Consider the following 14,162-nt stretch of genomic DNA (forward strand, 5'->3'; position numbering starts at 1 on the left):
GATAATTCACGGTAACCAGCGGATCAGCGCTGAGAGATGCTGAAGGAAAATGACACAATATGGAAACCTTATGTGAAGAAAGGGATAGAGAGCACTTTCTGTGGGGTATGTAACATGTCGAATAAAACGTGTGACAACATGGACACAGAGGCTGCAGTGGGGGTGGGAGAGTACTGTTGTGAGGTTGTTCCGGCGTCATGAAGTGGTCTGATATTATTTGAAGATAAACTGTGAAAAGTTAAAGATGTGTACTGTAAACCCTAAGGCATGCACACTCATGCACACACACAGCAAAACTCATCCAGAATAAGCCAAAAAAGATGATTAAATGGAATCATAAAAAATACTTAAATTATGCAAAAAAAAGCAGTCTAAGAGGAAAAAGCAAACAAAAAACAGATTGGTCAACTAAAACAAATCGCAGGATAGATTCAAATCTAACTATTATCAGCAGTAACATTAGATGACAGTGGTCTAAAAACCCCATTTAAAAGGCATAATTTGTCAGATTGAATAGGAAAGCAAACTCAACTATATGCTGCCTACCCCAAACCCACTTTAAATATAAAAACACAAATAAATTAAAAATAGAGAGATTGGAAAAACATGCCATGCTAACACTAGTTGAAAGAAAGCTGGAGAAGCTATACTAATACTAGATAGAGCAGATTTCAGGCACAGTGAATATGACCGGGAATAAAGGAGGTCGTTGTGAAATACAAAAGGGTCCATTATCAAGAAGACATAATACAGACTGTTTATGCACCTAATAACCGAGCTTTATGGCACGTGAAGAAAAATCCTTATCTGCCAGTTCCAACACCTGGGTCATCTTGGGATCTATCTCAGTTGATCCTCTTTTCTCTTAATAATGTGTCCCATTTACTTGATTTTTGGATGTTGGGTGATTTTGCACTGTGTCCTGGACATTATGAATGTGGTGTGGTGGAAATTCTGGATTCTGCTATTTTCCACCAATGACTGTCTCTTGGTTCAGCAGGTAGTGATCTCAGCTGGTCTTGAACCGCAAACAGGCTCCTGGCTGCAGCTGCAGCCTCAGTTCAGATCTTTTGTTAGCGAGTGGCTTGCGCATGCGTGGTTCAGTCCGTCAGAAAGGTGAGGGCAGAGTCTGAAGTTTCCCCTGCACATTTCTTCCCCCCTGCAATGCCCCTCCCTCTTCAGTGACCATGTCCGGGACTAGGTGCCTGGAGAAACTCAAAGGTGGGTTTGGAAGCAATTAACTGTTATTCCAAGCTGTTTCTTTTCCTTTTGTAGGTTAAGGAGATGTAACCACCAGCCATCCTGAAACTGACCAAATCAGGCACTCAAGGGAGATGTAACCACCAGCCATCCTGAAACTGACCAAATGGGGCACTCAAGGGAGATGTAACCACCAGCCATCCTGAAACTGACCAAATGAGGCACTCAAGGGAGATGTAACCACCAGCCATCCTGAAAGTGACCAAGCCTCACCACAAGAGCTATGCCCATGACCTTTGCTTTATTTTTAATGCAAAGATCTCTCCAGGAGGAGCTTAGGCCTCATTATGTGGAAGCATGTTCTCCAACTGAGCCTGTGCAAGTGAATACCCCCAGCTCTCCCTTTTGAATATTATTCCCCAACTGAAATAAAAGTTCCTGCTTCCCTTAGTTCTGGGACGCCATGACTTTGGAAATGATTCCTCACGGCCTCCTATTTGCTGCCAATACAGTTTACTTTGTGAGACAACTTCCACTGGTATAGTCTTATTTAACTCACCAGGAGGCAGGCCCACTTGGTTCGGTAACAACCACAGCCCCCCAGTTTCATTTTTCTTGTTCTTGGGCTGTGAATACTGTGGTTTTCCCAGAGCCACTGCCTCCCATGCCCTGCTCTGACTGCACATGGCCCCAGACTGGAAGCCACAGGAATTCACTTCAAACTACTCCCCCGGAATCTGCTGCTGTTCACTCCCCAGTGCCGGCAAGCGGCTCCTGGTTGCGTTATGTACAGATTTTCTAGTTGTTCTCTGTGGGGGAGGCAGTGTGGCGTGATCTTACAAAATCATTACAGGAAGCAGAACCAGTAATTACCCGTCCACTTTTAGAACTGCCTTGTGCACGAACCTCACATCCTTTGAGTCACATTTGGAAAAAGTGTACTTTTCATGCGTTTCAAAGGTCGAGATAGCTTCACTGCAGGGGACTTGAATAGATTACCATCTTCCAGAGGACATGAGTGCAGCGTAGTGAACGGAACCCCTGAATAGCCACGGGTGCACTAGACGAGGGTTGGGGCCGGCTACCCCAGGAGGGAGGAGGAGAGGACAGCTGGAGCCTATTCTGTTTTCAGAGTCCCTGTCTCAGCACAGCTGTCTGCTCCTGCCCAGAAGCCACCTCCCCTCCTTCTTTCTATGTCCTTAGGGAAAAATAAAGCCAACCTCCTTTTCTCCCCCCTCATCCCCACCAACCCGCCAGTCGTTCAGTGTCAGCCTGACACCATGCCCACCAGTCATTCAGCGTCAGCCTGACACATGCCCACTGGTCAGAGTGGGCCCAGGATCCAAGGACACACCACTGAGCGGTCTGGTCTCTGCCTCACAGCTCAGCAGAGATAGTCATGCTAACAGATGCCAGGTGAGAGGGAGATGGGTGAGGGTCAGGACAGAGGAGGTTACACCTGAGGGAAGTTGGGGGGCCCCCTTGTGCCACGGAAGGAGGGTGGTCCTCACTCTGCAGGCAGCAGGAGCTGGGGCACCGAGGAGTGTTGTGCTAGGAGCGTTGTGATCCGACTGCGTTTCACTCAGCATTAACAAGCTCCCATCCAGCCTCCGCCCCTGGCACGCCCAGTGCGTCTCCAGAGAGGGGCAGACGCGAGCCAGAAGGATCCCGGCGGCAGTATTTCCCCACCAAGTGCAGGGGGGAGGGCTGTGGTCCCGGGTTTGGAGCTGAGAGGAGGTGGAGAGCTCCAGCACGGGAGGGCGGGGGTGAGCAGGGAATTGACGGGGAGCCCAGCCAGGGGCATTGCCAGGACAGGAAAGCGGGTGCAGGTCGGTCCTGGGGGCTCAGTGTTCAGGTGATGGTCTAAGGGCTGGAGCTCTCCCCTGCACACTCATTTCCTGTGGATGGGGTGGCAGGGCCCCAGAACCCGGACACACTGTTGTGAAGACAGTAAATCTTGTAACAGCAGCCACCGTGCATCGAGCACACGCTCCTGCCGTGCTTCACCTGCACCACCTCCCCTTCTGACCACCTCCCAGAAGTGACCTGTAGCCCCCATGGGGGTGTCGGATGGTCCTGGTGAGCTGACAGGGTGACGCGGTGGGAGGAAATGAGGGGGATGCTGCTGGCTCTGCTGGCCACGCCACAGCCGGGACTCAGGGCCAGGACACGAGCTTCGTGGGGGTGCTTGCCCCCCATACAGACGCGACGCTGTGACTGGAGCCACTCAAGAACTTGGTCCGGCCGTGTGGCTCCTGAGTGGGGAGCAGCCAGGCTGGCCACACTCAGGCGCTCCTGGAACATGCGTGCGGAGCCTCTGCTCCAACTGTCTGCATCCTGGTCCCCTCAGGAGCAGCTATGGGACTCAAGCGCTCTCTTCTTCTTGACGGTTGACTGCACTTGTCTGAAGCTGGCGGACACAGTCAAGGCGCTGGGAAACGCTGGGCATCGTGAGGGGGACTGGGCCCACCCTCAGAATGAGCACGTGTGTGTGTTGTGTGCCACTGCTGGCTTAGGCATGCTTATAAGTGACATACGTGTGCGCACATGCACACACACACACACACACGCACACTCACAGCTCCCTTTCACCGGAAGTGTTCCCGAGGGAACGCCAGCCCAGCCCTGGCCTGTGTCCAGGTCTCCGTCACACCCCTGCAGCTGGAAGGCGTGAGCTGAGACAAGGAGAGAGAAGAGGACAGACACCAGGAGAGGAAAAACTGCCTGTTCCAGGAGGTGTCAAGGAGAACAGCGCCCCGTCTCTGAGGCAGAAGCTGGGGCCTTCTCGGGTCCCCTGAGGGCTTGGCCAAGTCACTTTCTACAGAGGACTTGGGGTCCCCACAGCCTGTCCAGGGCCCCTTCCCTGGCTCTACTGAGAAAATACAGACCACTCTGGACAGCACCCACGAGGGCCACGGTGAGACCTGTCTGCGGGGCAGCGGCCTGGAGCAGGCCCTGTTCAGAGGGGCCGGGAGATGTCACCAGGCTGTTAGGGGGGTGGTCTGGGAGGCTCAGAGCAGGATGTCAGAGGCGGTCCATGCCATGCTGACCGTGTGACTCATGGGGTGCTGGAAAAAAACAGAACTAACCAGAATGCTGAAGCAGCTCTCTCCTGGCCTGAACAGACTCCTCTGTGCTTCTCCCGCCCAGACGAAGAGGCCAGGAGTGTCCCCATAGCTTCATTCACCTGCCCACACCTGCTGGCCAGGACTCAGGGAAGAAGCCAGGCCTGCTGGTGCCCTGGGCACTGGGTTCCGTACAGGACACTGACTCACACCTGACAGACAGACGCAGCCCCACCCCCTGCCCCTCTGCCCCCTCACCCCTGACCCCTCTGCACCCCTGACCCCCGACCCCTGCTCCCCTTGGGCCGGGCTCCAGCAGCACCACAGCAGCTGATGCCTGGCTAGAGTTTCAAGCTGTGGCTTTGATTCATCGCATCTCTGCTCCTCGACTCATCGCCCGGTGACCCGCTCGGAAACCACCCTCTGGTCCTGGGTTGGCTCTCATCCCCGCCTTCTCCCTGGAGTCTCACCCTAAGAGCCCAGATGTCTCTGCCCATCTTTCCTTTAAACATTTTTTGAGCAGAGCAGAGCTGATCTTAAAAACATAAATCATGTCTGTTTTGGCCAAATGCAGTGATTTCTCCCAGATTGAGAAATAAATCTGTTTATTAAAAATAATCCTGTTGCAACGAAGCAGGACTGGGGCAGATCTGAGCCGTGATCAGCGTGAGCCGCAGAGAGCAGAACGTACAGCCTTCGCCCCTAAATGTCAGGCCCAGATTATGGGGCTGAGAAAAAACAAAAGATAAGAATGGACGAGGAGAATGGGATTTGGACAAGGATGTTCCTGCAGATGCCTGTGGAGACAGGAGGGAGGAGGGAGGACCAGGGCCTGGGACAGATGCCCTTCCAGGTCCCGTTGGAGAACCACCAATCCTGCAAGGCCGGCCTGCGTCAGGGCCACACCGGACACCAGGGGCCCCAGGGATGCTCTCGCTGCGGTGACTTGACAGCAGGAACATCAGAGGGAGGTACAAACTTCATGAGCACTGTCCAGGGATCCTCACTCCAGGCCAGACCCCAGGCTCTGCCTGTAGGTACCACCCGGGGCCACGTCCACAGGGGCTGCCACAGTCCTGTCACCAGAACGACAGTGCGGAGGGTGATGATAGCATCTGTCGTTCATTAAACATGACGCCGCCTTTCTGCAAAGCCGTCAGCCCTCCTGGGGCCCAGCTAAGAAACGGCCTATAAAACCCTGACTCATGACCTCAAAGCACGTTTGCCAACATAAAGAGCCTTCTCGGCAACTGTGTCCAGGGTTTATCCGTGTGCAGTAATTTCACACCCCTGACCTTTAACACGTCCACGGTCTGACACCTCCCCCCAGAAGCTCTCCCCATCAGCAGCACTGAAGCGTCCAGAACATGCTCGACAGTCGTGGGAGCCCAGGGCCCTGTCCCTCTGGGTGACAAGTGGCAGCCCTCTGCCCTTTGCCAGTGGACATGTCGGCACACACAGGCCACTGCCTTCGTGGTGGTCTCCAAGCTGCCAGGGAGGAGGAGCTCAGCCCTGTCCCCTTTCTGTTTGTTTCCATGGTAACCTTGAGACTCAGGGGCAGGCCTCCTCCCTGGCCAGAGCTGTCAGGCCCTCCTCTGCCCACGTCACCCTGGGCAGAGCGTGGGGTGTGCAGAGGACAGACAGTTGCAGGTGGGGACCCTGTGCAGGGCTCACCTGGAGCTCACCTGGGGCTTCACCTGAAGGTCAAGGGGCCACAGGGATGGTGATGACTGAGCTTGAACTCCACCCCAGATGGTCTCATTCCCAGGCCAGTTGTCTTCCCAGAGAACCCAAGGCTTCCTGAGTAACTGTCAGACCAGGAAGGGTGGTCCTACACCTCAGGCACCACTGTGAACCAGAAGGTGGTGGAGCCTGGTGGCCTGGTGCCTCATAAAGACCCAGGGAAGTGCTTTCTTCCCTCTCCCTCCTCCCATGTCCCTCCTCCCTCCTTTCCTGCCTCCCAGAGGCACTAGGCCTAGACTGGGAACAAGCCCCCACCTCACTGAGCCCCCAGTTTGGATGAGGGACGCCCTCGGAGACGTCCCTTGAGTGAAGCTCTGTGACCCAGCTGCCATTGGAACGCCCACCCGTTCTGGGGGTTGGCTCTACCTCCGCCCTGGGGCCTGGAGGACTTTTCCAGAGCTTGACTAGAAGCTCCCAGGCCCCTGAGCACACTTTGCTCTCCAGCTCGCAAGAATCTCCCCCAGATTCCTGGGCCCTGTCCCAGCCAGGCCCCTCGTGCCTGCCAGGCCTGGGAGCCAGGCCATCGGCTCCTCTCGGGTGACAGTCAGCAATCTTGGGACGCTCCGGGTTCCAACGCAGAGAAACAGGTGCGTGCGTTTGGGGAGAAGAGACTCCGGTTCCTGCCAGGTGAAGTGACCGACGACGGAGGGAGGCTCCTCCCGGTCACAGAATCGGCCATCACAGGTCCCTCCACTCTTTACATTGCTGGAGGCCACCTGGGAAGTGACGGGTCACCAGGGACTGGTAACATGATGGACAGCAAGTAATTAGGGGTGGATTCTCCCTGTTTGCAGCGTCTGGGGCCGCTGTGTGCACAGCAGATCAGGTGAGGAGGGAAAGGGGTGCTCAGGGCTGTGGGGAATGGGTGGGCATGGAGATTGGACCTCTGCCCACCCTGCCCCATGGGCCCCCACCCGCCCGAGCCCAGCGGTCTCTCTGCACCTTCACTCCCTCCCAGCCAGGGCCCCTGGATGAAGGAGAGGAGATGGCTCTGCAGCCATAAGTCCCGCACCCCCAAATCCAGACCAAATCTCTTCTCAAGAGTCGCACAGATAGAAACACACAATATTAGAACTGGGAAATACCTCAGAATAGTGGTTCTTAGCTTGTTTGGGAACACATAGGCTAGGGGTCAGGGTATAATTGGCTTCATAAGCTGTTGAGTTGCTCTTTTAGCCATCCCTCCATCCCCAGGTCGACTTTGCCATTTTTTTTCACTATTGCAAGGAAGTCCTCAGTTGATAACAGTGCATATCAGTCTCCCCTCTATTTTCAGTTATTTTATTAGGATATAGTTCTGGGAATGAGAAATCCACGGACATTCTCTTCAGAGAAACGCAGTCATGTATCAAGACTTCTGCACGCAATAGCAAGAGAGCACAGTCTCTGACTTCCGTCTCTGGATCCAAGACTAAGCATAGGTGGTTTAGAAGAAGTGGGGATTAAAGTAGATCACCTCCTCTGTGTCAAGTACTGGAGTTTAGGCACGTTCTATCCATTACCTTACTTACTTCTTATCTCAATGCCTGGCTAATTTTCGTCAAAACTCTATCAGGTAGATAATCTTATCTCCATTGCACAGATGAAGAAACAGACTGAGGTTCAGTGATTCACACAGTGGGACTCACACTTAGGCTTGCTTTACTCCAAAGCCCATCTTCTTTTCATTATACCCTTCTGACCTTTAAATCAGAAATATCAAGCACCTACTGTGTGCCAAGGCATTTTCTCCCTTACAACAGTTTTTCAATTAGGGATTATTACAGATAAGGATCTTAGTCTAGAGAAGTGAAGACATGATCAAGGAAACACAGCTGAGTTGTGGGAACCTGATCTAGAACTCGTACTTCTACCTCCTGGTCCACAGTTTTGGCAGAGTAGGGATACAAATCCGGATTTGTCAGATTCCGAGACATGTTCTCACCCACTGTGATGGTTAAGACTAGGAAATTCTTTTACTTGCATTTGTTTTGTTTATACATTTAGGAATCCCCTTTTTATTTCTAGACTTCTGTCCTAGTCTAGTTGGGTATCTGGTTTTCTTTGACTGGCATTGTTTCAGTCTTGATTTTCGTTTCTGCTGCAGTTAGGAATCTAAGTAAACAAGAAAGCATGACTCTTCAATATGGTCTGAATGTACAGTTGGTGGGGTGAAGATGAACTTTCCTTGTAAAGCTTGTCCATCATAGCTTGCTATAATGAATTCTGCAAGTATTTTTCAGCAGTTAAGTCTTTATTAAGATAAAGATGCTGATAATTCATAACATATACTGAATCTGTGACTACATTCATTTTCTCAGATAGTAAATGGATTGAAAATATTTGCTGGGTTTATGGAAGAACATGTAAGCTTTCGAAAAATGATCCTGATCGCTATAAACTGTATATGGTTAGGAGGCAAAGGAGAATATTCTGAAAACTATTCTCAGCTCATTTGGAACTTCTATTTACTTTACGGAATTACTACTTTCTACAAAGTATTTACTGTCTTTTACACAGAATACTATATTTCTCACCATATTTTTTGAGATGTTTCAATCATATAGAAAATTAATAGACAAATGAGTAAGCCAACTTTCCAGAGTTGTTCCATCTTAATATTTTGCCATATTTACTTTATACCTTGTTTGCAAGTAACATTACTAGTATGCTGAATTTATTCTTTTTCTTTCCTAGACGTGTTGTTATACTTTTGTTACATATGTATGTATCTGTAAACAATATAGAGCATTACTCTACCTGTTTTTAACTTTGTACAATGATATGATACTGTACCTATATTTGTTCAGATGTTTTTTTAGTTGCTTAACATTATTTTTAAGAAGTAGCCTTATTGATTGTTAATCTATTTTAATTGCTGTATAGTATTCCATTGTATGAATGTACCAGAATTTTTTTATCCAGTTTCCTTCTGACAGACATTTAAGTTGTTTACATTCTTTTGCAATTCTAAACAATGCTGCTATGAACTTTCTTATGCATGTTTCCTTATATTCCTGTGGGAAAGGTTTTGGATATATACATAGGACTGGACTTCCTGGTGTTGGGTATCTTCAACTTTGCTAGAAATTGTTAATTTCTGTCCAAAGTGGTTGTAGTGATTTACACTCTCTAGCAGTATCCTCCATTAAGTTGTCTTCAAAGGTATTAGTGTACTCTAGTTTTACAGAAATGATGGTGCTTGCATCCTTAAGGCACAAATTGCTTTGTTCATTTCTTTATGCCTATATGCTTTTAAGTCCAACATAATTTTAGGGAGAAAGATAAAGGAATAAGGTCTAGATTGAACGAAATACTAATTCTCCCTTCTGCTATGGCTATGTTCCCTCAAGTACAACTTTACTGCTTGTTGTGTTTGTACTTGTGATGCAGACAGACCCTAATGAAGTAAATTGTTTACTGTTTTTTTTTATTGTTTTTGTGTCAATAGATTGTCTGAGGATTAAAAAGTAAGCCCCATTGTTTGTTGGAGAGCCCTACAGGAAGTGGGAAAAGCTTAGTCTTACTTTGTGCTGCTTTAGCGTGGCAACAGTCTCTTCTTCGTGGTAAGTATTTGGTTGATATATTCAGCTTGATTATTGGGACTTGAAAAAAATATAATAAAGTACTTTTTATCCAGAATGATTCATTTAAGGAAATAGCAGTAACTAAGAATATACTTTTGGTCTTTCTTTTAATCCTCTCTGCTTGATATTTTAATGACTCTCAATATAAACGAATACTCAAGTGGTTGTGCCTTTATTACATTATTAATCTTTATTATCTTTTTGTAAGTTATGTAAATTGATGATAATTTCTCTATAAATGTCTCTGACAGCATAAGTGTTTCTCTCCTGTCCTAATTTGATGCTACAGATAGGGTGACCAACTTGTCCAGATTTGCCAGGTACTTTCCCAGGTTTAGCCCTGAAAATCTTACAGCCTGGGGGACCTCCCAATCCTGGGCAAATTCGAGTGGTTGCTCACTCTAGCTGCAGAGGATGATGAATGTTTGTTTAATTAGAAATATTATGAATAGAGGTTCTTTCACTTTGAGGGAAGCCAGCGGATGAAAGCTGAAGCGAAAAAGCTGAAGTGCCGTTGTCACGTCGTTGTACGTGCCACTCAAAGAGTGTTACAAACGATGGCGAGGACCGAGGAGCTTCACGTCATTTCAACAGTCCAAGTACACCACCTTCTGAAAGAAATGGCAGTTCACCAACTTGTCAAGGTAGGTTATATTTTTGCCTGGGTCTGTTGGTATGTGTAATAGGAACCTTCATTACTGTTGTTATGAGACCTAATTTGATAAATTTGATGAGCATAATTCATTAGGTACCTCCATCTAATTTCTCTGGAATTATTTTTAGATAACACAAGAGTGGTCAGAAATCCTTGGACTACTTTATTCTTGGCTTGGCTTTTAATTGATTTGGACATTTTGCTAGCTTAAATCATTTTTTGAAGCAGGCAAGGCAAAATAAATGATATTCAGAAATTGATGTTATTTGTAGGCAGGATTGTTAATTATAAGTTAGGATTTTAGAAAACATTGATTTGTATTGTAAGACAAAATCTAGTTAACCTCATTCATTCTTGATAAGTTTGCATGAACTTCTGAAGCCAGTATCCTGCTTGAGGATGAGATATGTTTTAGGTATGATCCTTGAATAGTTCTAATTAGATTTATTTAAGTGAAATATATTAAGAATAACATAAGACTCTTAATTTTTAAAAAATATTTCTCTGGCTTTGACTATATGGAAAAGATTGGTCGTTATTTGCCTAAGCCAGAAACCTAGGAGACATCCTGTACACGTTGCTCTACCTTATTTCTCCGTGCAAATCTCTATCTCCATTGACAACTCCCTGGTCCAAACTACCATCTCTTGTTTAGAGCATGCAATAACTTCTTTTCCTGCTTTCACTCATGCCATTCTTTAACTGATCACTGGCAGGGAGAAAAGAGGTGGCCATGACTGACTTAAGTCTCAACGTATCCACTTCCTAAAATCAAGAATGGAGTCGTCTTCCTCTAAAGCACATGACTATGTGTGGAGGAGGGTGGCTGCTGGAACCCAAGTGTGATTGTGTTAGGAGTGAGGAAGAGGAGATGGAATAGTTACTGGAGAGGTGACCAATAGTGTTGTCTACACTGTTTTGACCCTTAGCCCTTTTGACTTTCTTTCCATTCCTTCAAAGGGTCATGCTTTCTTCTGCCTCAGAGCCTTTGCTTGTGTTAGTGTCTCTTCTGAGGAAAGTTACATCTTCAACTTGTGATCCTCCTCTTCCATTAGGTATCGCTTAAATTTCACTTCCTTGAGGGAGCCATGCTGACCTTTCCGTTAGATCAGATTTGGTTTCCCTGTTATTTTGTGTCATCTCACTGTGTTTGTCTCCTTCACAGCACTTGTCTGTGAAGTTTTTATTATCCATGTGTCTGTGTGCATCTTTTATTGATCTCTGCTTCCCCTAGCAGACTGTGTTCTCCATGAGGTCAGGAGCCATGTCAGTTTGCTTACCATTGTAACCCTGGAACCTGGCAGAGTGCTTGGCGTATAGTAGGTGCTAGATAACTATTTGTTGTGTGAATGAATGGAGTTGATTTTGAGCTAATTATAGAAACTCTGGTTTATAATATTTATATACAATCTGTATTTTTTTTAGAAAAGCTTTATTGAAACATACTTGACAAAACAAACTGCATTTATTTAAATGGTACGCTTTGGGGTCCTCGCGTCAGGGCCTGCGCAGGGCCCTCCTGGCGAATCGAGGCGCCCGCTGCCTCGCCGCCCCCTCGCGCGGGGAGGAGCGGGGCCGGGGGCGAGCGCGCCTGCGCGCAGGGTGCCTTGTCCCAAGTTCACGTGTCTCGAGGGTGGCACTGCGGGTCTCTGCTTGCAACGGCGGCGCTAGAGCGGAGCGTGGGCTGCGGCGGCCGGAGTCATGGCAGGACAGGCATTTAGAAAGTCTCTTCCCCTCTTTGACCGAGTTTTGGTTGAAAGGAGTGCAGCCGAAACTGTAACCAAAGGAGGCATTATGCTTCCAGAAAAATCTCAAGGAAAAGTATTGCAAGCAACAGCAGTAGCTGTTGGATCGGGCTCTAAAGGAAAGAGTGGAGAGATTCAACCAGTTAGTGTGAAAGTGGGAGATAAAGTTCTTCTCCTAGAGTACGGAGGCACCAAAGTAGCTCTAGACGACAAGGATTATTTCTTATTTAGAGATGGTGACATTCTTGGAAAGTATGTAGACTGAAATGAATCACTATTGAAATGGCATCACGTGAAGCTGCCCATTCCACTGAAGTACTGAAATCTTTCATCATGTAAATAATTTCCATGTCTCTCTTTTATAATAAACTAATGATATCCAAACTAATGACATCCCGTGTCTCTAAAATTTAGTTTCACTGTACTGATATAAACATTTCCAAATAAAAATATAAAATAAAATAAATGGTACGCTTTGATAAGTTATGGCCTCCACCATAAGGTGTACCTCCATGAAACTTTCAGTCAGCGTCAAGATAGTGAACATATCCATTACCTTCAAAAGTTTTCTCATGCACCTTTGTTATCCCTCCTTCCCACCCCTCTGTGACTTTCTTTCCCCAAACAACCACTGATTTGCATTTTCTAGAGTTTATATAAATGGAATCAGACAATTTGTACACCAATTTTGTCTAGCTTCTGTCACTTAACATAATTCTTTTGAAATTCATCCATGTTGTGTGTGTCAACAGTTTGTTCCTTTGTGTTGCTGAGTAAGGTTCTGTTCTATGGATATAGTACAAATTGTTTATCCAGTCACGTGTTGATGTATATTTGAGTTGTTTCTAGTTTTGGGCTGTTACAAATAAAGCTGCTATGAACATTTGTATGTCAGTCTTTGTTATGGACATGTGCTTTCCTTTTTATGGGCAAATACGTAAGAGTAGAATGAGTGGATCACTTATGTTTAACTCTTTAAGAAACTTCCAAACTGTTACCCAAAGTGTTTATACATTATACCATTTTACATTCCCACCAGCAGTGTCCGAGAGTTCCCATTTCTCTACATCTTTGCTTACACTTGGTATGGTCAGTCTTGTCTGCCATTCTAATAGGCATGTAGTGTGGTATCTCATTGTGGTTTTAATTTGCATTTCCCTGATGACTTATGATGTTGAGCGTCTTTTCATGTGCTTATGAGCCATCTGTATATCTTCTCTGATAAAATGTTTTTTTGAAACTTTTGCCTGTTTTTTCTTTCTTATTGTTAAGTTTTGAGAGTTCTTTATATATTTTGAATACAAGTGTTTTTCTAGCAAATATAGTTTTAGGTTTTACTGTTAGGTCTAAAATCCATTTCGAGTTATTTTTGGTATATGGTGTGAGGTATGGATCCAAGTTCATTTATTTTGCCTATGGATATCTCATTGTTCAGCACCATTTATTGAAAAGGCTATCCTTTATCCACTGCATTGCCTTTGTTCCTTGGTAAAAAATCAGTTGTCAATATATACACAACTTGCATATTAGCATCATTGTGAGTTCGGGCTGTTTAGAATAGTCTCTTGAAGCATCAGATGCGATAAATCAGGGTTGGATTCTTTCTATTTTTAAGCAAATTCTTTAGTAAGATATAAGCTAAATACAGAAAAGCATACAAATCCTAAGTGTATAGCTTGATGAATTTTCACAAAGTAAACACACTCGTGTATCTACCACCTAGATAAAAATAGGACATTACCAACACCCTACAGCCCCTTCTTATGCTCTTTTCTAGTCACTATCCTTTCTCTCCACAGGTATTGGCTATCCTCCCTTCTGTCACCATTGATGAGTTTTGCCTCTTTATAGAAATGGAGTGATATCTGTACTCTTGAGTCTGCGTACTTTTGCTTACCATTGTATTTTGGGGATTCATTTGTGTTGTTGCATATAGTAGTAGTTCTTGTTGTGGTATATTATTTACTTCTATGAACATATCACAGTTTATTAATCCGTTCTGCAGTTATTAGACATTTGGATGGTTTCTACATTAGGCTTTTAATGCTTTTATGAACATTCTTGTTCATTCTTTTGCAAATAGGTAAGTATTTTCTCTTGGATATATACCTAGGAATGGCATTGCTGGTCATAGTGTATGGATATGTTCAGCTATAGTAGAGACTGCCAACATTTTCCAAAGTGGTTG

General features: G+C 46.3%; 1 long non-coding RNA gene across 4 annotated transcripts in view; it reads left to right on the forward strand.

Moving 5' to 3' along the window:
• LOC131402373 (uncharacterized) overlaps positions 1-9,457 on the forward strand; it is a 34,805-nt gene extending 25,348 nt beyond the window's left edge. Inside the window, exons 3-4 of one of the 4 annotated variants that reach the window (XR_009218592.1) lie at positions 998-1,116; positions 1,276-1,383. This is a non-coding gene — a long non-coding RNA (uncharacterized LOC131402373). Of the gene's footprint in view, positions 1-997; positions 1,117-1,275; positions 1,384-9,438 lie in introns of those variants that run through there. The other 3 variants (XR_009218602.1, XR_009218601.1, XR_009218593.1) reach the window with 3 other exon arrangements.
• Positions 9,458-14,162: the final 4,705 nt, after the last annotated feature.

This window comes from Diceros bicornis, unplaced genomic scaffold, assembly GCF_020826845.1.
Source record: "Diceros bicornis minor isolate mBicDic1 unplaced genomic scaffold, mDicBic1.mat.cur d_74_multi, whole genome shotgun sequence".
Classification (NCBI taxonomy): domain Eukaryota; kingdom Metazoa; phylum Chordata; class Mammalia; order Perissodactyla; family Rhinocerotidae; genus Diceros; species Diceros bicornis.